This window comes from Sapajus apella, unplaced genomic scaffold (assembly GCF_009761245.1).
Source record: "Sapajus apella isolate SASKATOON/1434 unplaced genomic scaffold, GSC_monkey_1.0 scaffold19, whole genome shotgun sequence".
Lineage (NCBI taxonomy): Eukaryota > Metazoa > Chordata > Mammalia > Primates > Cebidae > Sapajus > Sapajus apella.
The window spans coordinates 21,122,073-21,134,503 of record NW_022436959.1 but is presented as its reverse complement, the minus strand read 5'-3'; the positions used below and the strand labels follow the sequence as shown (position 1 = coordinate 21,134,503).

Sequence of the window (12,431 nt, the reverse complement as noted above, 5' to 3'; positions counted from 1 at the left end):
CTAACAGAATACCACTGTATTGGTATAGTAGCATGGCCAGGAGGCACTGACTGGAAAAGTTAACAAGGAAAAGATGTGGCAGTCAAAATAATGACATACTATGATAGAAATGAATAAGGAGGCAACTGTAAAAGAATGGGTATGTTATTTAACCTAAGCATTCCACTTCTTAGATTTCTCTTTTGCAGAAATAAATGCACATGAACATGACTGTACATATTCACACATCTTAATGTTCAGAGCAGCACCAATAGACCACATAATGGTTTACAACAGTTAAAAGAAATGATAAATTTAGATAAACTGGCATGTAAAGTCCTCCAGGACATACAAATCCATATATATACATACGTATATAGACAGATTTGATAATCCAAGTAAAATTTATCAAAGTAGATATCCACTAAAAGGTCAACAGTTATTTTCTTTGGAGGATTTTATGGCCTGAATATATCTGCTCCCCATACCCAGTTAATCCCAATGTATTAGCGTTCAGCTAAATACTATGGTATTTGGAGATGGGTCTTTTTGGAAGGTAATTAGATCAGAAGGGAAGAGTTCTCATGGCCTTCCTATAAGGTAGACTAGTACCCTTGTAAGAGGCCAGAGAGCTAGCTAACTCTTTTCTGCCATGTGTGTGTATACAAAGTCAGTCTTAGCAACCTGGAAGAAGGCCCTCACCAGAATCCAACCATGTTGGCACCGTGATCTTGAAAATCCAGCCTCCACAACTGTGGGAGATAAATTTTTCCTGTTTATAAGCCACCCAATCTACGGAAATGTGTTATAGTAGCCTAAAGTAAGTAAGACAGAGAGAAACAGGATTGAAAAGAATTTACTGGTTGATAGAATTATTTTTCGAGAAAAATAAATGTTAAAAATGACAGGCTACTTGGTCAAATAAAAATGATAGACTATCAAAAAGAGGTCTTAGCCTTGGGATATGGTACTATACAATTATTAAATAGCTAGTGTAGCAATGTATTAAATAGCTTGAGTCCTGATTTTTTAATAAGCTCAGTAACAGAAGTTGCTCCCAGAGTTCCCAAAGATACACAGATGAGATAACAGAACAAACTCTAGAAAACTTACAGAAGGAAAATATCAAGGAGAGGATTTTGTCCCACCATCAATGGATTCAATGCATTTAACAATGTTTAATCTACACTGAAAGATGGCTGAATCAGACAAGATCTAAGATTAACATTCACACTTTAGGCATATAATTTAATTTTTGCTCATGTGCAAAGATGAAAATTAAGTATTTAAGTGAAAGTTCCTTTTTCAGATTCACAGCCTCCACTTTAATAATTTTATTTTTATTAAGTCTCATCATGTATGGTTCATGAAAAATATTTTTAGTATCCAATATTCACTAAAAACTGAAACAACAAAGATAAGGTTTTCTTTTTTCAAGTATTTCCCACATGATACCTAAATCATTACTTATAAAACTACTTAGGCCCATTAAACATATATACTATGCTGCTCCTGACTGTTCTACTCATATGCGTTTAATCAGTCATGGTACGCTGAAAACATACACTCAGTCTCTAGACAAATTTCTAGGGAATTTTCTGTTCCCAAAACTTAAGTATTTCTGGATTATGTACCAATACGTATATTTACAGTTTTCTGTTTAGACAAAAAGACATTTTCTTAGCATTTCAATAATCCATACTAGCACAAGTATTGTAACAGAAAAAACAAAGGAACTGGGACATTTTTCTGAATCCTTTTCAAGTCTAACTTCTGCTTGTCAATAAAATATTCTTGCTACTTCATTTTTCTGTTAACCTGTATAGATCCAAGGCTACCCTTAAGAGTTGCTCAACAAAGACCATGAATCAACAATGTGTATAGCACAATTATAAATGCCCTGAAGGAAATAAAAAGGGAGTAAAAGAAAAACATCAAAGGCTCCCTATGAAGAGAAATGAATGTGACTTTGTAAATCCAAACTCAATTTGGTAGTTTTGAGGGAATATGGGATTGGTAAGAATTAAATAATTCCTCGAGAAAAAAGGAGTTGAGGAGGAGGAGCCACGGATTTGAGATGATGGGAAGGTAAATCTCCTTTAGTGAAGCAGAAGCAGGAATTAGGTAACAAGTCTAGAGATTTGTGTGGTTGAAACAGAATTACACTCAAGACAAAAAAATATCCTTAAAGATTAGCAAGTGCTAATACTCAGGAAGAGTGTTCCAGGCTGCAAGGTGATCTAGTTTCTAGTCTTAGATAATTGAAGAACTGAGCCAATGCCAGGACAGTTTGTACGAATTTGGGTAAAGTCTTTATTTCAATCCCTAAATAATTTTGTCCTATTTCATAGTCAGGACAATCAGAACAAATGTATGGTGTGAGCAAAGAGATGAGGTGAGGGAGTATGTTAAACAGATAAGTATTAAATACATTGTTCAATAATAAAGAAAGCAGTATGGTTTCAAGTCATAATTACTGCTGGTAACAGTTGCACAACTATCTGGAAGGTATTTTCAAGCAATGCATCATATAGTATTGCAGTTATTAATATTAAAAACTTAGGTAACAGACTGGCCCGGGATTCTATTCAATGTCTGCCTCTACTAGCAGTGTGAGGTTGAAACTCTCAGAGCCTCCTTTTGGTCACCTATAAAATAATAATACCCCAACAGGTTCACTGTAAGCATAGTATCAGGTAAACCTAGAGAACTCAGTTCATTGCAGGAACACAGTAGGCCCTCAGTAAATAATACTCATCAACTGCCCAACTTTTCAAAAGCAGTTTAATGCATATTAAATGTATTTACTTTCATGTGGCTTTCAAAAGAAATTTACATATACAATAACAATTTGAAGAATAGCAAGGGAATTCTGTCATTATTCCAATACACATGTATTTTATTAATATAAGTAATTGACTAGTATATAGCAGGTCTCTAGCTCCTTGAGAAGTTGCTTAACAAGTTCCAAAATATAAAAAGCGCTATTTTCAGCTCTTCTAGTCAGGATAATTGAAAATAACAAAAACATAAGAGAAAAAATGTAACTTAAATGCAGATAAGGATGATCCACACTCATGCAAATATTTAGTATGTTTTAACATCATTCACTGTCTCTCAAGATTCTGGCAGATGTAAACACCCATTTCAAAAAAAAAAAAAAAAAAAAAAAAAAAAAAAAAAACTCATGCACATTTCAAAGGTTCCAATTTCCCCTCTCTGATTGTTACAAATCATCAGGACTAGAATAAATCTCAGCAAGAGTGTGACTGAGGCTATCTCACAACCCTCATTAGCTACTGGTATATTAACAAGGGAAGTATTCTCTTAAGCATGAATAAAATCACTGCAACTCTAGAAATCTGAGGCATCACAGAACTGGGTTGAGCACAGCAGAGCCATTTTGCTGTGATCCGATCTCATTTGATATTCACAGTGGTAAAAAGTACACAAGAAAAATTCTGAATGTGCAGTGGTTTCTACCCAGATGGCAACATCATTAGAAAAATTATGGCTGCATATTTACCATCTGTAGAGTGAGAAGGCATTAGCCAACAAGCATCTATATGTTCAAGCAAGAGCTACCACATAGCCACATGCATGGGAAGTCTGAATGAGTAACAAAGCCGAAGGCTGTCTTACCAAAGAATGAATATTCATGATGTTGCCAAGTACCACACAGATTAAACACAACTGTTATAATTTCATATTGTTATGCTGCCTGACAGCAACATTAAAGATCAAAATAGAACATGATCAAGGATAATTCATCGAGAATGTGTATTTACCTAGCATTAAGAAATGAGTTAGACACTAGCAGTAATCACAGAGGTTTTTCTGAGTGGGAAAGACTGTTGTACAGAAATAGAATACAGACCACATGGAGAATCCCAAGTGAAAATATCCAAGGTAAATACAGGTTTGAGAAATCCTCTATAAATACGTAACTGCTTTACTTTTCTAAATCTAAATATGTTGACACCCATTTCCCTTTTTCTCAATTCTCTTAACAACTATTTATCTCAACTCTAAAACAATTCAGTATTATATAAGAATATAGGGACCTTTACTGATAAATATTTTGAAATCTCTCATACAATAACTATTTGGTTCAACATAGTCTTATCAAATCAAAATTAAAACTTCAAACACAAAAGGCTACACTTTCAAACATAAGGCTACAATGAAAATTCATCCAAACATAAATGTCAAATCAGCTTGCAGATACATAAAACAGATGCCATCTACTAGCATGGGCATAGAGCTTCACAAGTGTCTGCCTTCATTGTTCCCAAAGTTCATCTGAAGTTATCCAGGCAGAGCTAAACTAGAAAGCTATTTTCAATTGCTAACTTTTAATAGAAGACAGTTAACTTAAAAATGTTGCATTATTTATGTGCAATGCAGAAAAATTGGGACTTGAATCCATTTTTGGTAATAGGAACAAACAAATTAAGTACGGTAGATTAGGTCACCATGTTACAAAATGAAAAAAAATAACTATAATGAAACGGTAAGCATTCCTCAATAGATTTATTCCATTTGGCTTTGCTGCATAACCGAAAATAAAATGTAAGCTTTTGAACAACACAGGTCTAATTATGCTATTCCTCCTTAAATTATCTAGGATCTCCCTTAGAGCACATTTTAGTGTGGCTTTTGTAACTGGTAATTTCTTTTCAATGGCTTTTTTTGCAGAAAGGAGAGTTTGCGACAGGTGGAGTAAGTGCTTTAGTGGTAACTTCTGAGATTAGGTGCGCCCAGCACCCAAGCGGTGTACACTGCAACCAATGTGTAGTCTTTATCCCTCATTCCCCTCCCACCCTTTTCCCCAAGTCCCCAAAGTTCATTGCATGATTTTTGTGCCTCTGCATCCTCACAGCTTAGCTCCCACTTATGAGTGAAAACAAACGGCATTTAGTTTTCCATTCCTGAGTTACTTCACTTAGAATAATGGTCTCCAACTCCATCCAGGTTGCTGTGAATGCCATTATTTTGTTCCTTTTTATGGCCGAGCAGTATTCCATGGTATGTGTATGCATCATTTTCATATAACTTCTTTTGCTCTGAGTAGATACCCAGGAGTGGGATTTCTGAATTAAATGGTAGATCTACATTTAGAAGCAGCAGCAATGTTACTCTCATAAGAAAAGCAGAGGTTTACCCAGTATGTCCTTGAATGAAGACCCTTTCAACTTCTGAAATGCTCATAGACTATACCACTAAGCTGAATTTTCAGTATTTGTCAGTTGAAAAGTGCATAATTATGAATTTTAAAATACCTTTAAATTATCTTCATCAGCTATATCACCCATATATTTGAGGATAATTATTTCTTCCTTACAGAAAATTCCTAGAGTAAAACAGATTTGCAGACTTTGATAATGGTGGTGTGGCTCAGGGTTTAGGAAACACTCCTTAGGTGAAAGAGGAAGGAATTAAGAATTGCTCCAGCACTGTGTTTTCACTGTTGTAGCTCCAAAGGTGAGCAGTATACTTGCGCAGAGCATGCTCAATACTTACTTGCTACAAGAATTAACTAGTGAGTATCAGAGTACTAGTCTTAGTTACTGGGCTTTGGGACTTTGCACTGGTTGCTTCCTTTAGTGAAATGTGCTGCCCCAAGATATCTGCAAGGCTATTTCCCTCCGCTCCTTCAAGCATTTTGCTAAATGCCATCTTCCTAATGAGGCAAATCCACACCTGAGATCCACAATGTCTCCTCCCTGACCTTATTCCATTTTATGCTTCCCCCTACAAGTTATTACGATAATTCTCTTACCATTTAATTCTCTTTTGTACTATTTTAACTGTCTCCCACTTACAAAATGCAAGATATACAAGTACAGAGACTGTATGATTTGTTCAGTGGTACAGTCCAAGCTTCTAAAAGAATGCCTGGCATAGTGAATATATTTTAAATGACTTAGTCTTCGACAAATCATTCCATCTCTGATCCTTCTGTACAAAAAAAAATGAAGTCTCCCCTCCTCAGTTCAGAGTGGTTCAAAAAACAAGTGGATTTACCATTAGAAAATGAAATTCAATGATAATTTTGAAATTTATGTAATTGCACTTGTAGCTTTTCCACATGGGATGGTGTGAGTGATAAGGTAAAAGAATAGAGGGATCCTCTCTCAGCTAGATGCTTACTGTTTGGGTGGACGTGACAGTTCACCTGTTCAGAATATAAATATTCTGTTGGTTTTATGTCTCTGGAGAACCCTGAGTGATACATAAGGTTCTGAGGCAGCCTAAGTTGTAAAAAGCAATATTAGCAACATGCCTTCTTAGAGATGTACAGATAACATGCACGATCTGATGTGATTTCTTAAGAAAGTTAGTTTCTACTGAGGTATAAATGACACTACAAACTGCACGTTTCAAGTGTAAAGCTTAATGAGTTTTGACAAATACATACAACTGTATACCTGCCATCCTAATTCATATGCACATTTCCATCATCTCTCTTGCCCTTTTCCACTGTTGTGATTTCTATTACCTTAGTTTTGCCTGTTCTAGAACTTCAGATTCTAGAAAGAAAAGGAATAATATAGTACAAACTGTACAATGAAAGTCATTTCACCCTATCACCTACTTAGGTGATTGGTGAACTGCCAAATTTAGGGGATATGTTCAATCCATGAACATGATATACATATCCATTTATTTAGGTGTTAATAGATTAGGTTATAAGGTCTTCACTCTAGAACATACCAGGCAAACCTCTGCTTTACACTATAAGGGTAAGATTGCTGGTTCTTCGAAAAGCAGATCTACCATTTAAACCAGAAACTCCACTCCTGAGTATCTACCAGAGCAAAAGAAGTCATTATACAGATAATACAGTACACAGTACAAATAGTACAGTACAAAATCTATCATAAATGATTTCTATTGCCGAATGTTTTCCATCAAACACAGTGTTTGAGATTCAACTTTGTTGTTGTATGTCTGTATCTTAGTTTAACTTTTATATATACATTTCTGATCATCTTGAGTTTACTTTTGCATTAGGTGATAGGTAGAGATTGAAGCTGAATACTAACAAATGTTTCCAATTCTATAATAATTTGCTGAAATGACGTTCCTTTTCCTATTGAATCACCTTGACACCTTTGTCAAAAATCAGTTGTCTAAATATGTATGGGTCTATTTCTAGACTATTTCAATTTCTCTACTTATTTTTCTAACACCAATTCTACACAATCTTTATTCTATAGCCTTACAAATTGTTAAATCAATTGATATGAGTCATCTAATTTTGTCATTCTTTTACAAATTAGGTCTATAGTAGGCTTTTTGCATTTTCATGCAAATTTGAGAATCAGCTTGTCATTTTCAAAAATAAATGTCTGTTGGCATTTTAATTAGGATCACATTGAGTTACAGCTCATTCAATGGAGAACTGTCATCTTGTCAAACCATTCATTTAGGTGTTATTTAATTCCTCTCATTGATATTTTGTACTTTTAAGTATAGAGATCTTGAACAGTTCTCTACACTTGTTTTCCTAAGTCTTTTATATTTATCATGCTACTGTAAATGATATTAACTTTAATTTTTAACATTTGTAGTATATATTTTATATTGACCTTATATTTAAGAAAACAATTCCTCTAAAATTAGTTAACTAACGGCTTTTTCATAAACTTCTGACTAAAAACTTGTGAAATTAACATTTTACATAAATTACTTCTAAGGTAAATTTGCTTCAATAAACAAGTCTACATTTACATTAGGATGCACACATGTTCTCAGTCTCCCATAGTTTAAAAAATATGAACATTAAGAAAATAATTTCACCATATTTTAAGTTGCTGCTCATATAAGCTTGGGAAGATATCAAATACTTAAGTATAAATACCAGAAACAATAAAAGGGATTAAATGTCTATTTTATATGCATGCGTGTGTGTGTACATATAGGTATATATATGTATACGCAGGCATATATATAAAAGTCTTTACAAATCAAAGAAACAGTACTGCTTTTGCTGAAGCCGGACAAAAATATCTCAAGACACTACTTCTTTGTGTGTTTATCCCTTCTAATGAAAGCAGGGCCAATTCACTGTGTATTGTTTTCTTTACTTAGACAGGATTTACTCCTCCAACTTTTAAGGAATTCAGAGCTCTCCTGACCTCTTCAGCACCTTTAAGCAAATAGCCGTGAATCTCATTTTTTATATATTTTGGCTGTTATCACTAAAATTGAAAACACCAATGGTAAAATTTTACCAGGATCAGAACATTTAATACTTAATATAAAATTAAACATACTTACCTGAGGAAGGAGACCCTTAATCCTCTCAAGCTTCCAAGACCCCTTGCCCTTAGACTTCTACATTGCATTTCAACAGGAGAAGTAAAGCCTGGCACACCAGGTGCCACCCTTAATCACACTCCTGTAGATCACAGGCATGGTATGGAGCGATCTTTCTGGAAGGCATTATTTTTGCTTAAACATGATCAAACCCCCCGCCTAGTCATGTACCCCATGTCTACTTCATGGATCAAGACCCTTTCACATGTAATTTCTAGAACTGTTAAACTTTGAAAGGGCAAGAATTTTCTTTGCCAAGGAGCTTGGTTGTTAAGGTATTTTCACCTTCCACAGCTCCCAGGCAAATAAATCACCACTTCCTTCCTTGTTCGGTGGTCGAGAGGTTTGTTTGTGGCCACTTCTGCTTCAATCTAAGACAAAAAAATTATTTGCAAAACAGATGAAAAACCAGAGTGACAGGTAAGACAAAGATGCGTTTAAGTCACATGAATATTCCTCTGCTACTCCTGGAAGAAGCCCAATCTAGGCCTTTTAGTCCATGCTGTGGGCAGAGGAGAGTGTGAACCTAGTTCTTTATTTATTAGACATAACACTATTGCCCTGTAACACTGAAAGATAAAGTAGCCTTATACAAGTAGATGAGAAAGGGGCCATTTTTGCCTCCCTTATGACCTGAAGCCTACTCTGCTTCCTCAGAGATTTTACACACAGAGATACTTTTGTTACTACTTATGCTCCAAGTTTCATAGTCCCTTACCTAATATCCATATGCCTTTGTCTCTTAAGTGTCCCCTAAATTTGTTTATAAAGTCTCTAGAAAGTAGCCTGGCAATAAACTACAATCTGTCAACACAGAGTTACTGAAAATTTATCAGAAAAGAGAAAAATCTATGGAAAGTATTTCCCTATACCTAGAACAATCTGAGTGCCAAAAAAAGCTGACTTTGGATTTACATCTTGTATTATGTTTTATTTTGCTGTATTGCTTTAATGGTATGATTTTTCTCACACACAGAAAATTAAATTGCATGTGTATAAACGATACTCTCAATTAAGGGTCAAAAACAGAAGGTAATGAAGACAAAGACCAAACTCAACAAAGGAGTAGCAGGATCTAAATTAAAACTCTGGAAACTTGTGTGAACTTCGGAAATTATGCTCTAGTGAGTTTAAAACCTTGTTTTTGGTATTTTGGTTTTTCTTCCTTAACACAAAGGATGTGACATTTGCATGAATATTGTTCGGAGGTGGCGTCTTGGAATAACTAGCACAAGAGTTTGGAGTGGGCACTTTTGCAGCTTGAAACAATTCCCCAGATCATTCCGAGAGGTTCCTGCAATACCACCATTATTGCCTCACCCCACCAGGAATCATAGTGGTAAATTTTTTTAAAAAAAGGCATAAGAAACTCTGTTTACAATGTTCTTTATATAATTACAATTTGGAGCGCAACCCAAATCAAAGTAAACCACACAATGATGCCTTGAAGCAAAGGTACTTAAGATGTGCAGATAATTATGGTGGGCATTATCAAAAAAGCAGTGTTACAGCTCTCTAGTTCCCTCTGGAATGTATCCCACTAAGCCAATTCTGGCAATGAAACAAAGCAAGTGTCAAAGAACTATTCCTTCTAAAACCAAGTATTTCCGTCAAGATTTTGCTTTTTTGAAAAACAGTTGATATTTAAATTGACTCTCTCTCTTAATACTTCACTGAAAGATTTGTCCCTCTCTTCCTTACACCACTGTAGCTGATTGAGGTAGCCCAGCAAACAATCTATCTGTATCTTGATGACACTGCAACCAATATCAGATCTAACTGTACGGAGACAGGCATTTCACAGAAGAGCTGGGAAGGGTCTCAGATTCCCTATTTAGAAGTCCTGTGGAATCCTCAGCTTCCCTCTGTCCAGAAGATATAGTCTAAGAAAGTGCAGCAATACCTGAGCTAATCAAGCAACTTTCATATCTTCCTTCCTGTGTTTGGGGCCAGGCTGTGGCTGCTCCATTACAAAAAGCTTCTTTCCTTTCATATGCCTTCTTTGCAAGGAATCTCTTTAGAAGACTCTGATCTCCAAGTCCCTCCCCCACACCTGCCCATCCATTCTTGCCATCATGATTACAGACCATCTGCTCAGGTCCATTTCTTGTTCTGAATTGCTCCAGAATAACTGATAATAAAGGCTGTCGTGGTTTCCAAGCACACCCAGGTCAGATTCCTTTGGTTCCTCTGCATCCAAAGCTGAGGAAAGGCCCTGCTAATCCCCATTCCCCACAGCATCCCATTCCCAAAAAGCCAAGGAGAGAAGATAAGATCATGAAATAATCTGAAGATTAATGGAAATGAGATTGCTTCTTAGCATAAAGCCAAAGCTCACTAAATATTAATAATGTAACATGGCTTTCATTTTATTTTGAGCATACATATGTGTATACATATAGTGTGTATATATATATACACAAACATGTATAGAGATATATAAAATATATACACTTTTTTTTTACTTTAAGAAGTTCTTCTGCTAAAGCCTCACTGAGCATGTAAACACAGTTGTGCATCTGAGGTACAAATCTAGTTCAATCACCTATTAGCTTACGTATGTGAAGTTACTTGAGTTTCTGGGGCTGGGTTCCTCACCAGCATATGTTAGAGCTATCAATTCCCACTTCCTGTGGCTATCCTAAAGTTTCTGTAAGTTTATATGAAAGTGCCTGGTGCACACCGTGCTTAAAAAAGTATGTCTTCTTTCCATATTCTATGAATAACTAATTTTAATGAATGCCTGTAATTTAGAAGCTTTGCTAGGCTACTTATGTGAAGAAAATAAAATATACAATCAGAAATAGTGAGATTATCTTCAACTAGGATGACAGAAAACACACTGTAGATACTAACAAAAGTGCATTCAAGAGAAATGTTGTAGTGTTTCCGAGTAATGTAGCTAACAAATTCAAAGACAAACTGAACGTCAGAGAACTTTTAGCCTTTCTAGAACATGTTATACTATCTAGAGAAAGACACTCAGGTTTGAGACTTAAGAACAGCAGGACTCACTCATAGTCTGAACCAAAAGAACCATCTTCCCTAATTAGGTGGCAAGGCCTGTTTCTATCACATCAAACGTTCTGGTGCCATGAAAGCCATAATCACTCTCAGTTTTTTTTACTTCCCTAAATAACTGAGATAATGAAGCCACCTAGATCACTTTGAGTTTTGTTGTTCTTTCCATACTAATGTTTTTTTCATAATCTAATGATGTATATTATTTTCATACACAAAATAAGCAAGCCCTGTTGATTACTCAAATGCTGACACTCATATTTTAGTAAAATACAACAGGTGCTTTGTTCATCTGACAACATGACAACAGGTTGGGAAAAACCCTTAAAAAAAAAAAAAAAAAAAGGCAGAAATCTACCCAAACCCAGGTCAAGCAGAATAGGATAAACATGATATACATGGCACACCTACATCATGAATACACCACTGTGAACCTGAAGAATGCTAGAGGGCAAGAAGGAAAACCTAGTTATGAAACCAAGCTGCACACCTGGGAATCAGGGTGGAATATGAGGACTAGGTGGATAGGGCCACAATGGCTTTAAGTATATGTGATTTAAGTTTAAAATCATGTGAATATACTTTCTCAAAGAGTAAGTTTAAAAAGCCAAACATACTTGAAACCATGAAAAGAATCAGTAATTTTTTTTTTTTTTTTTCCAGTCAGGGTCTCCTCCGTTGCCCAGGCTAGAGTGTAATGGTGTAATCAGTCATGGCTTACTGCAGCCTCAGATTCCTGAACTCAAGCTATCCTCTGGCTTTCGCCTCCAGTGTAGCTTGGATGACAAGTATGCACAACCACACCTGCGCAGCTCATTTTTTTTTTTTTTTTTTTTTTTTAAAGAACCAGTTTCACCATCTTGCCCTAGCTGATCTTAAACTCCTGGGCTCAAGCAATCCTTCTTGCCTCTGCCTCTGAAAATGCTAGGCAAAAACGAGTAAGTTCTTTCATCTGAATTTTATATAATATAAAGTAGTAAGAACTATAGAACTTCCAACACATAATGATTCCATTCGAATTGCTGCACTAGAAGGAACCAAACTCCATCAGGTAGAATAGGAACCTTTGTCTCCTAGTCTCTGTGGGTAAACAGAATCTTAACTTC

The 12,431-nt window shown here is 35.6% G+C and overlaps 1 protein-coding gene across 9 annotated transcripts in view; it reads right to left on the bottom strand.

Moving 5' to 3' along the window:
* Positions 1 to 12,431, bottom strand: part of CRPPA (CDP-L-ribitol pyrophosphorylase A) — a 331,189-nt gene that overhangs the window by 106,549 nt on the left and 212,209 nt on the right. The window lies entirely within an intron of this gene.